Source organism: Vulpes lagopus, chromosome 9, assembly GCF_018345385.1.
Source record: "Vulpes lagopus strain Blue_001 chromosome 9, ASM1834538v1, whole genome shotgun sequence".
Classification (NCBI taxonomy): domain Eukaryota; kingdom Metazoa; phylum Chordata; class Mammalia; order Carnivora; family Canidae; genus Vulpes; species Vulpes lagopus.
The window spans coordinates 72,578,205-72,593,151 of NC_054832.1; the positions used below are offsets into that span (position 1 = coordinate 72,578,205).

The following is a 14,947-nucleotide window of genomic DNA, read 5'->3' on the forward strand; positions in this document are numbered from 1 at the left end:
TACTCTATTCCATTATTTCTGGCTACATGAAGCAAGTTTTAAAAGTTGTACAAATAACTAACTTTTAATTACAAAATCTATTACTAACATGATAGTATTTTACTAAAATGGTCATTTTGTAAAGGCAATACAAAAATATTAAAGAAAGAAAACTTGGTATATGTCAATAGTCTTCAAACTTATTTGAAGAGCCCCTAAAACAACTTTTGAAATCATAAATCTCACACATTTTTAATTTGGCATCTGTAATTTTTTAATATTTTTAACACTTATAAATGTAAGTCATTGAAAAGATGGAATTTCTTAGGTACTGTATATTTTATGTACTTAGAGTATATTTTTCATGATAACGTTTTATATCTGCCATGTAAATGACAGAGCCAGTCCTCGGTGTGAAACTAATGCAAAGCAAAATGACACTTGCTTAACTATTGGGGAGGTATCTAACTTTGATTTGAAAAATTCTGGGTAAAAAATTGTTTTAATTGTTCAAAATCATCAGTTCAGAAAAGTAGCCAGGTAATAAAGTAAAATTCCTAAGGTTTAAGCCTATGTTGTGCTGGTGCTTGTCAAGAGATGGGGAAGAGGAATACATCTGTCTATCCTGGGGGACCCCTATAATGGGGAGAAGAGACAAAACCACGAAGTTTCTAAAAGGCAAGACAATTGGCTGGGAACCATCCACACGTGCCCAGAATTCCAGAAAGGTTACACTGCCCAGGCTGTTGAACTGCGGAGGGAGGGGGGACGCCCTAGAGACAGTGTTTCGGGACCAGAACTTATACCATGTGTGTTACATCCACTCCCCAGTAAATCTAGCCAAATAGTGGGTTTAAAGTGCTCCTAACAGAATATATTGGGGTGACGGAATGCACCCTAATAATGAACAACTACGTAAATTTATTAAAACTAAACAGCACCTTGAAAATAAGTGAACTTTCTAATATGCCAATTACACCTCAATAAAACTTCATAGGGTGGGGATTACAGAGGGGGGCAGATTTCCTGTCTTGCTCCACCTGTCATCTATCCATCCACAAGCAACCTTTTCTAGAGCTAATAATGCTCTGGAAACTAATTATTTAATTAATTAATAGGCAATTAATGATTTTCATAGTAGTATTTCCACCGATGAAAGAGAATCAAAAGCGAAAAGAAGCTCAAGAAGACAAAAGCAAAATAAAAAGAGGAAAAGCCTTATCTGTGCCAGGAGACACTGGCTCTGTTTGAATTGCCCTCCAGCGTGATTACACATCCTAGGAAGAACAAACCAGGTCAAACCTGCCGAAATTCATTACCGTAAATTCATGGTTGCTCAGAAATTTTTTTTTTTTTAAAGCTTGTTAGTAGTGATAATGATCTTGGGAGAAATAAAGGAGCAAAAGTAAACTTATAACACCACTTCCTTTTGTACGTTTCCAGGACTGGGAGGATAATAGGGAATTTGGCTGCGGGTGGCCTGGGGAAGCCTAATGCCCTGGGAGTCCCAGTCACATGCCCCTCCCGGCACCACCTTCCCTGAACCTGAGCTTTCTGACTCTTCTTAGTTTCTTTGGAATATGGTTACTTTCCCAATAAGGTGGCAGTACAAGTGTCCCCTGCCTCTACTAATTCTTGGATTACTTATTCCTAGGTGTTGGTTTTCTAATCTTTGGCGTGAGTCAAATGTACCTGTGTCCTCCTTCCTGTCCAGTTTCCACTGCTTTCTTCTTGTCATAGAAAATACAGATCTACCTTTAAGCTAATTCTGTGCTTTGCTGAAAATTTTTAGAATCTCCTTCTACCAAAATCAAGACAGTATCCCCAAATAATACATTTTAGTAACACTACTATATTTTGAACATGTCATCTGGAGGCAAGATCTCTTCCGCTACTTTGCAAAGTAATCCCCAAAGACAGTATGTCCTTAACATAGAGCCCTGGGGCCCCTGGGCGGCTCAGTCGGTAACCGTGTGCCCTTCGGCTCAGGTCATGATGTCAGGGTCCTGGGATGGAGCCCTGCATCCCACACCCTGCTCAGCAGGGAGTCTGCTTCTCTCTCTCCCTCTGCCTGCTGCTCCCCTACTTGTAATCTCTCTTTCTCTCTCTCTGTCAAATAAATAAAATATTTTTTTTAAAAAAAAGAGTCCTTTTTAAACAGAAAGTATGTACATCTTAATCATTATTTTGATTTTTGATATTATAAAATAATGCGTGACATTTGTAAAAAATGTAATAATAAAGAAACTTACATCATAACAAAAGAAACCTCCCTTCATGCCTCTCAATTCTGTTTCTTGCTGGGGTAACCATTGGGAATGGCTCCATCTGTATTTATACATGTACGTGGTTCACATGGCCACACACCCACAATGTACTCGTAAATTTAACTTCAACGGAGTAATTTTGTACTTTCTTGTTCACTTAACACACCGTGGAGATCTTTTCCTGCCAGTAAATATAGTTCTCAGTTCATTCTCATTTTGTCTACTTCCGGGAATTATATTATGTGACTACCCATGATTAATGAAATAGATGGGCATTTGAGTAGTTTCTAATTTTTTTGCTATTGTAAACAAGTTTCAGTGATTCTTATACTTGGAGGAGAAGCATCACAAGGCATGATGGTTACTGCCCAGTTGCCTTCCATAAAGGATGTGCCAGTTTATACCTCCACACACAATACCTAAGAATGCCTGTGTTCTCATGTGCTCAGCATTCCCAGATTTTGATCTAACTTTTCAATGTCATGATATTGATGGATAAATCAAAGAATATTCCTCTTCAATTCGCATTTTCCTGAATATCAGGGAAATTTAGGATGTTTTCAGAAGTTTTCAGTCATTTGTATTTATCTGCCTATGCATTGCCTATATATTTCATTCTTAACTTTTAATTTGAATTTCAGTAATTAACATATAGTGTAATGTTAGTTTCAGGTGTACAATATAGTAATTCAACAATTCCATATACCACTTGGTACGCATGACAAAAAGTGTCCTCTTTAATTCCCATCACCTACTTAGCCCATCCTCCCACTCATCTCCCCTCTGGTAACCATCTGTTTGCTCTCTACAGTTAAGAATCTGGGGTTCCTGGGTGGCTCAGTCAGTTGAGCTCCTAACTCTTTATTTTGTCTTAGGTTATGATCTCGGGGTCATGAGATCAAGCCCCGCATTGGGCTCCATGCTTGGAAAGGCGTCTGCTTGAGGTTCTCTCTCCCCCCCACCCTTCCCCCCAGCCATGCACATGCTCTGTAAATAAATGAATAAATAAAATCTTTTTTTTTAAGAATCTGTTTCTTTATTTGTCTCTCCCTCTTTTTTCCCCCCCTCTGCTCATTTGTATTGTTTCTTAAATTCCACATATGAGTGAAATCACATGGTACTTGTCTTTTTTCGACTGACTTACTTCACTTAGCATTATACTCCCTAGATCCATCCAGGTCATTGCCAATGGCCAGATTTCATTCTTTTTTTATAGATGAATAATATTCCATTGTGTATATTGCCTCTGCATTTTTTTACTCCTTTCTGTTACTTCTTGACTCACATGGGTTTATAGAAATGCTATAAAGTCGGCCTATTTATCAATTCTTTAGGTGAAAATATTTTCTCCTATAGTGTGTCATTTTACTTTGCTATACAATTTGCAGGGGTTTTTTTAATTTTTTTTATTTAAATTCAATTTGCCAACATATAGTATAACGCCCAGTGCTCATCCCATTAAGTGCCCTCCTCAGTGTCCATCACCCAGTTACCCTATGCCCCCCCATCCACCTCCCCTTCCACAACCCTTTGTTTCCTGGAGTTAGGAGTCTCTCATGGGTTGTCTCCCTCTCTAATATTTCCCACTCAGTTCCCTTCCTTTCCCTTATAATTCCTTTCACTATTTCTTATATTCCCCACATGAGTGAAACCATATGATGATTGTCCTTCTCTGATTGACTTACTTCACTCAGCATAATACCCTCCAGTTCCATCCACGTCGAAGCAAGTAGTGGGTATTCATCTCTTCTTATGGCTGAGTAATATCCCATTGTATATATAAACCACGTCTTCTTTACCCATTCATCTTTCAATGGACACCGAGGCTCCTTCCACATTTTTGCTATTGTGGACATTGCTGCTATAAACATTGGGGTGCAGGTATTCCACCGCTTCACTACATCATCTCTTTGGGGTAAATCCCCAGTAGTGCAATTGCTGGGATATAGGGTAGCTCTATTTTTAACTCTTTGAGGAACCTCCACACAGTTTTCCAGAGTGGTTGTACCAGTTCACATTCCCACCAACAGTGCAAGAGGGTTCCCCTTTCTCCACATTCTCTCCAACATTTGTCACTTCCTGTCTTGTTAATGTTCCCCATTCTCACTGGTGTGAGGTGGGATCTCATTGTGGTTTGGATTTGTATTTCCTTGATGGCAAGTGATGTGGACCATTTTCTCATGTGCTTGTTGGTCTTGCATAGGTCTTCTTCAAAGAAATGTCTGTTCATGTCTTCTGCCCACTTCGTGATTGGATTGTTTGTTTCTTGGGTGTTGAGTTTGATAAGTTCTTTATAGATCTTGGATACTAGGTCCTTTATCTGATATGTCATTTGCAAATATCTTCTCCCATTCTGTTGGTTGTCTTTTAGTTTTATTGACTGTTTCTTTTGCTGTGCAGAAGCTTTTTATCTTGATGAAGTCCCAATAATTCATTTTTGCTTTTGTTTCCCTTGCCTTCATAGATATATCTTGCAAGAAGTTGCTGTGGCCAAGTTCAACAAGGGTGTTGCCTGTGTTCTCTAGGATTTTGATGTAATCTTGTCTCACATTTAGATCTTTCATCCATTTTGAGTTTATCTTTGTGTATGGTGAAAGAGAGTGGTCTAGTTTCATTCTTCTGCACGTGGCTGTCCAATTTTCCCAGCACCATTTATTGAAGAGACGGTCCTTTTCCCAGTGGATATCCTTTCCTGCTTTCTCAAATATCAGTTGACCACAGAGTTGAGGGCCCATTTGCGGATTCTCTATTCTGTTCCATTGACCTATGTGTCTGTTTTTGTGCCAGTACCACACTGTCTTGATGATCACAGCTTTGTAGTACAGTTTGAATTCAGGCATTGTGATTCCCCTGGCATTTTTTTTTTCAATATTCCTCGAGCTATTCAGGGTCTTCTCTGATGCCACACAAATCTTGAGATTATTTGTCTCAACTCTGTAAAGAAAGTCCATGGTATTTTGATAGCAATAGTACTGAAAATGCAAATTGCCCTGGGTAGCATAGACATTTTCACAATATTTATTCTTCCAATCCATGAGCATGGAATGTTTTTCCATCTCTTTGTGTCTTCCTCAATTTCTTTCAGAAGTGATCTGTAGTTTTTAGGGTATAGATCCTTTACCTCTTTGGTTAGGTTTATTCCTAGATATCTTATCCTTTTGGGTGCAATTGTAAATGGGATTGATTCCTAAATTTCTCTTTCTTCAGTCTCATTGTTAGTGTATAGAAATGCCACTGATTTATGTGCATTGGTTTTCTATCCTGCCACATTGCTGAATTGCTGTATGAGCTCTAGCAATCTTGAGATGGAGTCTTTTGGGTTTTCTACATACAATATCATGTTGTCTGCAAAGAGAGAGAGTTTGACTTCTTCTTGGCCAATCTGAATGCCTTTTATTTCTTTAGGTTTTCTGATTGCTGAGGCAAGGACTTCCAGTACTATGCTGAATAATAGTGGTGAGAGTGGACATTCCTGTTGAGTTTTTCCCCATTGAGAATGAGATTCACTGTGGGCTTTTCATAAATGGCTTTTAAGATATTGAAGAATGTTCCCTCTATCCCTACCCTTTGAAGAGTTTTAATCAGGAATGGATGCTGTATTTTGTCAAATGCTTTCTCTGCATCTATTGAGAGAATCCTATGGTTCTTGTTTCTTCTTTTGTTGATGTGATCTATCACGTTGATTGTTTTACAAGTGTTGAACCACCCTTGCATTCCAGGGATAAATCCCACTTGGTCATGGTGCATAATCCTCTTAATGTACTGTTGGATCCTATTGGCTAGTATCTTAGTGAGAATTTTTGCATCCGTGTTCATCAGGGATATTGGTCTATAATTATTTTTGATGGGGTCTTTGTCTGGTTTTGGAATCAAGGGAATGCTGGCCTCATAAAACAAGTTTGGAAATATTCACTCCCTTTCTATCCTTCAAAACAGCTTTAGTAGAATAGGCATAATTTCTTCTTTAAATATTTGATAGAATTCCCCTGGGAAGCCATTTGGCCCTGGACTTCTGTGTCTTGAGAGGGTTTGAATGACTACTTCAATTTACTCACGGGTTATTAGCCTGTTCGGGTTTCCTATTTCTTCCTGTTCCAGTTTTGGTAATTTTTAGTTTTCCAGAAATGCATCCATTTCTTCTAGATTGCCTAATTTGTTGGCATATAGTTGCTCATAAGATGTTTTTAAGATCATTTTTATTTCCTTGGTATTGGTTGTGATCTCTCCTCTTTCATTTTTGATTTTACTAATTTGAGTCTTTTCTCTTTTCTTTTCAATAAGGCTGGCTAGGGGTTTATCTACCTTATTAGTTCTTTCAAAGAACCAGCTCCTGGTTTTGTTGATCTGTTCTACAGTTTGTCTGGTCTCTATTTCATTGAGTTCTGCTCTAATCTTTATTATCTCTCTTCTGCTTGGTTTAGGCTTTATTTGCTGTTCTTTCTCCAGTTCCTTTAGGTGCAAGGTTAGCTTGTGTGTTTAAGTTTTTTCCAATTTTTTGAGGGAGGCTTGTATTGTGATGTATTTCCCTCTTAGGACCACTTTTGCTCTATCCCAAAGACTTTGAATGGTTTTATTTCATTTTCATTAGTTTCCATGAATCTTTTTAATTATTCTCTAATTTCCTGGTTGACACATTCATCTTTTAGTAGGATGCTCTTTAACTTCCATGTGTTTGAGTTTCTTTCAAATTTCTTCTTGGGATTGAGTTCTAGTTATAAAGCACTGTGGTCTGAAAATATGCAGGAGACAATTCCAATCTTTTGGTATCAGTTGAGACCTGATTTGTGACCCAGTATTCAGTCTATTCTGGAGAAAGTTCCATGTGCACTTGAGAAGAATGTGTATTCAGTTGTGTATATATCCATGAAATCTGTTTGGTCCAGTGTATATTCAAGGCCCCTGTTGTTTTGATTATGTTCTGCTTAGAAGATCTATCTGACATTTGCTGAGAGTGCTATGTTGAAATCTCCTACTATTAGTGTATTATCTAAGTATCTCTTTACTTTGTTTATTAATTGAGTGATATACTTGGCAGCTCCCACATTAGAGGCATAAATATTCATGATTGTTAGGTCCTCTTGTTGGATAGACCCTTTGAGTATGATATAGTGTCCCTCTTCATCTCTTACTAGTCCTTGGTATAAACTCTAACTGATATGAGTATTGCTACCCTAGCTTTCTTTTGAGGACCATTTGATTGGTAAATGGTTCTCTGCCCCTTCATTTTCAGGCTGTAGATGTCCTTAGGTCTAAAATGAGTCTCTTGTAGACAGCACATAGATGGGTCTTGCTTTTTTTTTTTTTTTGTACACATTTAGTTTTATTGTAACAAAGCAACTTGTACACTTTTAACGTTTAAAACTGAGCATCTTTCCTTTCCAGTGAAACAAAAAGAAAATTTAAAAATAAACAGGAACAAAATTACAATAGAGAATGTCAATTCCAAATAAGATCCTACAGGTTCTGCTGATTCTCCCATCGAGTGGCAGGGCTCAAGTCATCATTAGGAGAGTTTTATTTTAAAAGTGTCATCTTAAACTGCAAGGATGTCCGTTAAACATCACAATTAAACATGCCAAAGGAGAAGCCATGTTGTCAAAATGCCCACTTAACCCACCCAAACATCTCAAACCCACCCTTTGCTGACCTTCTATAACCCCATTTTTTTAAGTTTTTTTTTCTTTTTTTAAACAAGAGAAAGTAGACAGGTACATGTTGGTAAATGCTAACTGTCCATATTCACATAGAGACACAGTGTAATCTCTGAGCCCAATATACAGAGAAAGGAGGAAAAAAGCTAGAATTCTATGCACTACTACACAGGGGCCTAGCACCCTCCAGCTTCCAGCAGAGCTAAGGGAGCAGAAGGTTTTTCTTTTTTCCCACAGAGCACGGTGGTGTTGATTCCATAAAGTTTTTGTTGAGACAGGAAAGAATAAAAATGAATTTGGAACAGAAAGGGGTAGAGATTCTTTTCCCGCTGTATTCTGCTCAAAGTATTTCCCCCCAAAATAGGTTGAGAACAATGGTATAAAGGGAGAGAAAAGAGACTTCAAAAAACAGGGCGAATGAGCACAAGAGGAGGGGGGGTGTGAAAAAAAGACACGCAACTTGCTCCCAGGGACTGGAGAAAATTAAAAAAGGAAGGTTGGAATCCATCAGTGTTCCATTAGTCATCTTCTCCTTCATCCTCCTCTCCTTCCTCCCCCTCATCATCATCTTCATCTTCTTCACCTTCATCCTCATCTCCTTCTTCATCAATATCTTCCAATCCTTCTTCTTCTTCATCATCATCATCATCTTCTTCTCCTTCTCCTTCTTCATCATCCATATCAGGAACCAAGTAGTACTGTAATGGATTTGGCCAAATATCATCTTTGATGACCTCTCCTAACTCATCTGCACCTGCATCAGAATGGTCAGTAAACCAGGTGAAGAAGCTCTCTGGTTCCTCGTGCTGTCTCTTCCTGCTGGCTTTATTCTGCGTTTGACTTGAATGTTTCGTCAAACCCTTTCCAGATTTCCATTTGATTTCAGTGGACTTTGACGATGGATCACCACTCTCATTCAGATGAAATTCTTTGGAGAGAACTTTATTTTCGAAGTAAGGATTTTCATCAAAATAAAAATCTATTCTGTAACCTGATTTAATATCTTCAAATTCTGTCACTTCGACTCTTGTCAAATAATGCAGCGCCTCTTCATCCTCCTCCCCAAGCAGTGCAGACACTTGTGGATGGTTGACAAATGTTGTTACCCAAAAATTGGGGATTTTGGCGATCAATTCCGACCTCTTCTGAAAAAATGGTTGGCGGAGTTTGTTATATTTCTATTCTACTTTCAAAATCTCCTCACTGGCTTGTTCATTAAGTCTGTCTATTTCATTTTGTACTTCATCAATATGTTCAATTGCTTCTTGCTGTTCTTTTTCTCCCTTCGGCAAGTGCTGAGAGGTCGACGTCTCCTCCGGATTGGGGGCCGGAGGCAGCCTCGGTTTCTTCGTTTGAGGTGCGAGCGAGGACTGGCGCTTGGGGGCCATTCTGTGAGGAAACCACGAAAGCGGGAGAGGGGCACGTCAGGAAGAAGCTCCGATTCGGGTCTTGCTTTTTTATCCAGTCCAATACACTGTGTCTTTTGATGAGATCATTTAGCCCGTTCATGTTCAGAGTACCAGTTGAAAGATATGAATATGGTGTTATCAAATTACCTATACAGTTCCTGTTTTGTGGATTGCTCCCTCTTTCTTTTACAGCGTCTCCCTTAATATTTCTTGCAGAGTCAGTTTGGTGGTCACATATTCCTTCAGTTTCTGCCTATCTTAGAAGCTCTTTATCTCTCCTTCTATTCTGAATAACAACCTTGTTGGGTAAAGTATTCTTGGCTGCATGTTCTTCTCATTTAGGACCCTGAATATATCCTTCCATCTCTTTCTGGCCTGCCAGGTCTCTGTGGAGAGGTCTGCTGTTAATCTGATATTTCTCCCCATATAAATTAGGGGTCTCTTGTCTCTTACTGCCTTAAGGATCTTCTCTTTATCTTTGGAATTTGCAAGTTTCACTATTATATGTCAGGGTGTTGAATGTTTTTATTGATTTGGGGGGGGGTGGTAAACCTCTCTACCTCTTGGATCTGAATGCCTGTTTCCTTCCTCACATTAGGGAAATTCTCAGCCATGATTTGTTCAAATATACTTTGTGGTCCTCTCTCTTTCTCAGCTTCTTCTGGAATCCCAATTAGATGTATATTCTTCCTTCTCAAGCTATCATTTATTTCTCTAAGCCTTTCCTTGTGGGTTCTTAATTGTTTTTCTTTTTTTTCTCAGCTTCCTTCCTTTCCATCAACTTGTATTCTATGTCACTCACTCTGTCTTCCACCTCATTAACCCTAGCATTTAGAGCATCCAGTTTGGATTTCAGCTCAAAAAAATTTTAATTTCGGCCTGATTAAATCTCAGTTATGCAGTAACGAAGTCTCTAGAGTCCTTTACGTTTTTTCCAGAGCCACCAGTAATTTTACAATTTTCTTCTGAATTGAATTTCTGATATCATATTTAAATCTACATTCCATAACTCTGTGGCAGAGAGTATTACTTCCGGTTCTTTCTTTTGTGGTGAATTCTTCCTTCTAGTCATTTTGACCAGTGCAAAGTGGCTATATGAGTGAGCTGAGTCAAAAATATCAACCATGACCTAAATAAAATACACCCTAGATGATTCTGAAGAGGTCAGAGACCAGAAAATAAAAGAAAAAGAACAGGGACACCTTGGTGGCTCAGCAGATGGGCAGCTGCCTTCAGCTCAGGTCGTGATCCTGAGATCCGGGACTAAGTCCCACATCAGCCTCCTGCAAGGGGCCTGCTTCTTCCTCTGCCTATGTCTCTGCCTCTCTCTCTCTCTCTCTCATGAATAAATAAATAAATTTTTAAAAAGAAAGAAAAAGAAGAAAAGAACAAAGTAAAACAAAAGGACCACTAAAGTGAAAAACAAATTTTAAAACAAAGTAGTAAAAATAAAAAGCCAAAAACCAAAAACAAATAAGAAGGAAAAAAAAAGAGAAGAAAAGAAGAGTTGGGGGGAGAATGGTAGTGGTGAGGAAGTGGTAGTGGAGGGAGAATGTAGTCTCCATGAGGGAACCTAGAGGGTGATCTTGTTGGTTCTGAGTGTATTTTGTTCTGTATGTTAGAAGATGCTCAATTCCAATATATAATATATAAACCAGCAATACTCATATATAAAGACCCAACATCGACCACAAAAACATAAACAAGATAAAGGGGGGTGCAGAATGGAAAGGAAGAGAGAATATAATCTCACAGAATGAATCAATACAGTGTTCCACCTGGTTCTGGGTGTATATTGATCGTGTGTTAGAAGGTACTAACTTCCACCATTGCAAAACAAAATGAAGAAAAAAGCAAAAAGCAAAAAATCCATATCTTGTATATCTACCAAAATTAAACTGAATACGTTGAAGGAAATCCAGAAGTGAAAAATATATCTAAGACACGTAGAGGATGTAGGGGCTGAGTGGCTCCCTGAGTGGCTCAGCAGTGTAGCGCCTGCCTTCGATCCAGGGCATGATCCTGGAGTCCTGGGATCGAGTCCCGCATCAGGCTCCCTGCATGGAGCCTGCTTCTCCCTCTGCCTGTGTTTCTGCCTCTCTCTCTCTCTCTCTCTCTGTGTGTGTGTGTGTGTGTGTGTGTCTCACGAATAAATAAATAAAATCTTAAAAAAAAAAGACATGTAACTGTAGAAATATGAAAATCAAAAAGGAAAAAAACTTAAAAATGAAGAGTTGGTAAAATATTGTAGTTTAGGTGGGAAAAGAGAAAAAATATTGGAAATTTTTAACCTGATATAAAAATGAGTTATAATGAAAAGGGGAAAAAAGGGACCCTCTAGTTCTAAATACTATTTCCCCTCAGTCCTGGAGCTTTCCAGCACTGCTTGGTCAAGAACTTGCTCTTCCCTGTCCTTCCAGCTGGGCTTCTGGGGGAGGGGCCTGCTGTGCTGATTCTCAGGTGTGTGCACCTGGGGAAGCTGCCCGTCCCCTGCCAGGTGCACAGCTCAGTGGGAGCTGTTTACCCGGGGAGGCCTCTGTTCCCTGGCGGCCCTGCCCCTTCCAGGCACAGAGTGACACCAAGAGGGACAACACCACTGGCGGCGGCCAGTCTCCAGCCCTGGAGTCAGCTCCCAGTGCACACTGGCCTGGATGCTCCAGGGGCGGGGAGCGCTGATCTGCAGAGCTTGGGGGTACCCGGCGGCAGGACCGTCCTCGCTGTCCTGTGCCCTCCTCACCTCCACCTGTCCCGGGGGGAGCGCAGGATCTGCAGCTGTGTCTGCCCTGTGCCCTGGGATCCGGGCCCTTTGGACCCGCGCTCCCGGGGACCACTGCTCGGTAAGAACCGAGGACAGCCGCCTCTGGCCCTTAGCAGCCTCTGGGGTAAAGGACAGATGCCTCTGGCCCATCCCCTTTCGCCTGCTAGTCATGGGACCCCTCCCCCACTTTATTTCTTTTTCTTTTCCTTTTTTTCTTTTTCTGCCTTCCTACCTCGTTAGAAGTGAAAACCCTTCCCGCTGTAGCTTCCAGCTGTTCTCTCTTTATTTTTTTTTTAATTTTTATTTATTTATGATAGTCACAGAGAGAGAGAGAAAAAGGCAGAGACATAGGCGGAGGGAGAAGCAGGCTCCATGCACCGGGAGCCCGACGTGGGATTCGATCCCGGGTCTCCAGGATCGCGCCCTGGGCCAAAGGCAGGTGCCAAACCGCTGCGCCACCCAGGGATCCCTACAATTTACATTTTTGATGTATGTAGTCAAATGAAGAATTGAAGGGGTTCCCTTGTCTAGCCCCAAACTACAAAATAGTTGTCCTATATTACCTTTCAATACTGTCATTGTTTTGTTTTTGTGTCAAGACTCTTTGTGCACCTGGATGCCCCATGTCCTATTTCCATGGTCTGTTTGTTTACTGACTTGGAGTTGCTCAGGGTTTCTGTTGGGAAGAAGGATTCTTTTCTGCAATGCCTTACCCAGGCGTGTTTTAGGTTAAGCTATCTTTTGCTCTGGCTTTTAAAAATCAGACTCATCTGCTTACTAACCTCTAGTTCATGCTCACTGGTAGTCCCTTTCTTTCTCTAAGCACTGCTATGTTTTTATTCACATTTCTATATCTTCCCTTTACTTTTTCAGTGGAATTTTGGAAGAAAATAGGATATAAATGCATATACTCAATCTACCATCTTACATGGAAATCTTCTTGTGTCTGTATGTTCTAAGAAACATTTTTATTGGGAAATACAAACATGTATGTAATGGAAACTTTGGAAAATACAAAAAGACAGAAAGAAAAAAAAAATTCCACTATTTTAAAATGGAAGAATGCTAAGATATTGGTGAACTCACTTCCAGCATTTCTAATGCATTATAATGAAAATTGCCAGAAAAATTGGATCACATACATTTAGTCTTACACTATGCTTTCTAAACTAACATTATATAAAGAGTATTTTCCTATGCTCTTAAAACACATGGTTTTATAAAGAATGGTTGTAGAGCATGCCATCTGTGTATACTTGTCAGAAACTGACATTTTTTTTTAATAACCTACTTATTTCCAGAAAGAGTAATACAGGATTCAATACAACCAAAAGTCTCCCTTCCAGCCCATGACTCCATTGGCCAATTTCCCTTCCTGGACTCAACAAATGAGACCTGATTATTTGGTAAAGATAAAATCCCATTGGTAGAACTTGGTGTGAGGTATAAACATTTCTAGCTCTTGATACATACTTGCTCTCCAGCAATGTATAAATAACACCACCCCCTTAGGAAGACATGCTCTTTTTTTCTAATATTTGTCACTTTGGAAAGCAAGACACATTTTACTACTCATTTTGCTAAGAATGAAGTTAGAGCCTGTTTTCCTCTGTTCATTAGCCTAGTCTACATCTTCCATCATTTCATGGCTTTTCCTAGCCTTTACCACAAAGGACCTTTTAAAAATACTTGATCATAGTCAATCCACTGAGTCCTCACTTTGAGTCAAATTGGGGTCTTCTCCGAACCCAAAGATTTCTATTTCCCTTAATCACATCATTTGTGAAACTACCACTGCTTTACATTCATATTTTGTTTTAATGGGATCTCTGATAATGCTCGAGATTTCTTTCCTGAGCTCTGCCCTGAACTTCTCACCAGAAAGAAGAGTGACAGCTCAGAATGTTGCTCAGAGAAAACATGAAGGGTTCAGAGGCTGGAGTTTTCCACTGGCTGCCCATGTGACCTCTTGCAGGCACATGGTGTGAGCAGGAGCCCATGATTGACTAGTCTGCACCAGAGTTCTCGCCACACCTAGGTGGTGCCCACCTCCCCACTTTGGCCCATTCTGTCTCCGAAGTCTGGAAGGCCCTTCCAGTGACCTCTCCTTGTGAAAACTAGTTAGGTTCTAGGTGCAATTCTATGCACCAGGAGCAAGCAGTGCATGTCTGTTGTTAAAAAACCAACAGGGACAAAAAACAAACAATCAAACAATAGGGGCCAGCGCTGAAAACTCCCCAAGTAGACAAAACCAGTTTAGTCACAGGAGCAAAACTTAATTTAGCTTATTTTGTAAGGCTAACTTGACCTGGGTTGTTTCTCGCTTATACCTCGAAGCTTAAACTGCTTCTTAAGGTTGATATGTGGTACCCACTGGCCAATTTCCTATCATTTAAGAAAACTCTAATATTACAACCAGTCACAGTGAAAAATAACCAGTCACTGCTTTGTCACTATATAAGCCGCTTTACCTTGAGACTCATTCTATGTTTTGGGTTGAGTGCTCCCAGTCTGCAAACTTCCTGGTGTGTGTGCAATAAACTTTTACTAATTACTAGTTCAGTGATACATTGGTTTGACGTCTATTATTTCTGAACTTTTGGCACTGACATTCACACATGTGCAGTTCATGAGTGAGTCTCCCCCTGGCTCCCAAAAGCTCTGCAGTTCTCCAGAGCCATTCAGCCAGCGCTGCACAGCACATGCCTCTGGGCAATGATTGCTCACCTGCCCCTTTCGCCTTCAGATAGCACAACTGTGCACTTTGCTCTACTCACCACAGCTTGTAGAACACCCGTAACATGCTGAAATGACACTCGAGGCTCTTCCCTCCACCCACTTTTCAAGGCGCATACAACCTACCTGTTCCTTCTCACAGCCAAG

The 14,947-nt window shown here is 40.0% G+C and overlaps 1 pseudogene; it reads right to left on the minus strand.

Moving 5' to 3' along the window:
- Window positions 1–7,743: 7,743 nt before the first annotated feature.
- LOC121498874 lies at window positions 7,744–9,291 on the minus strand (annotated as a pseudogene).
- Between the last annotated feature and the right edge of the window lie 5,656 nt (window positions 9,292–14,947).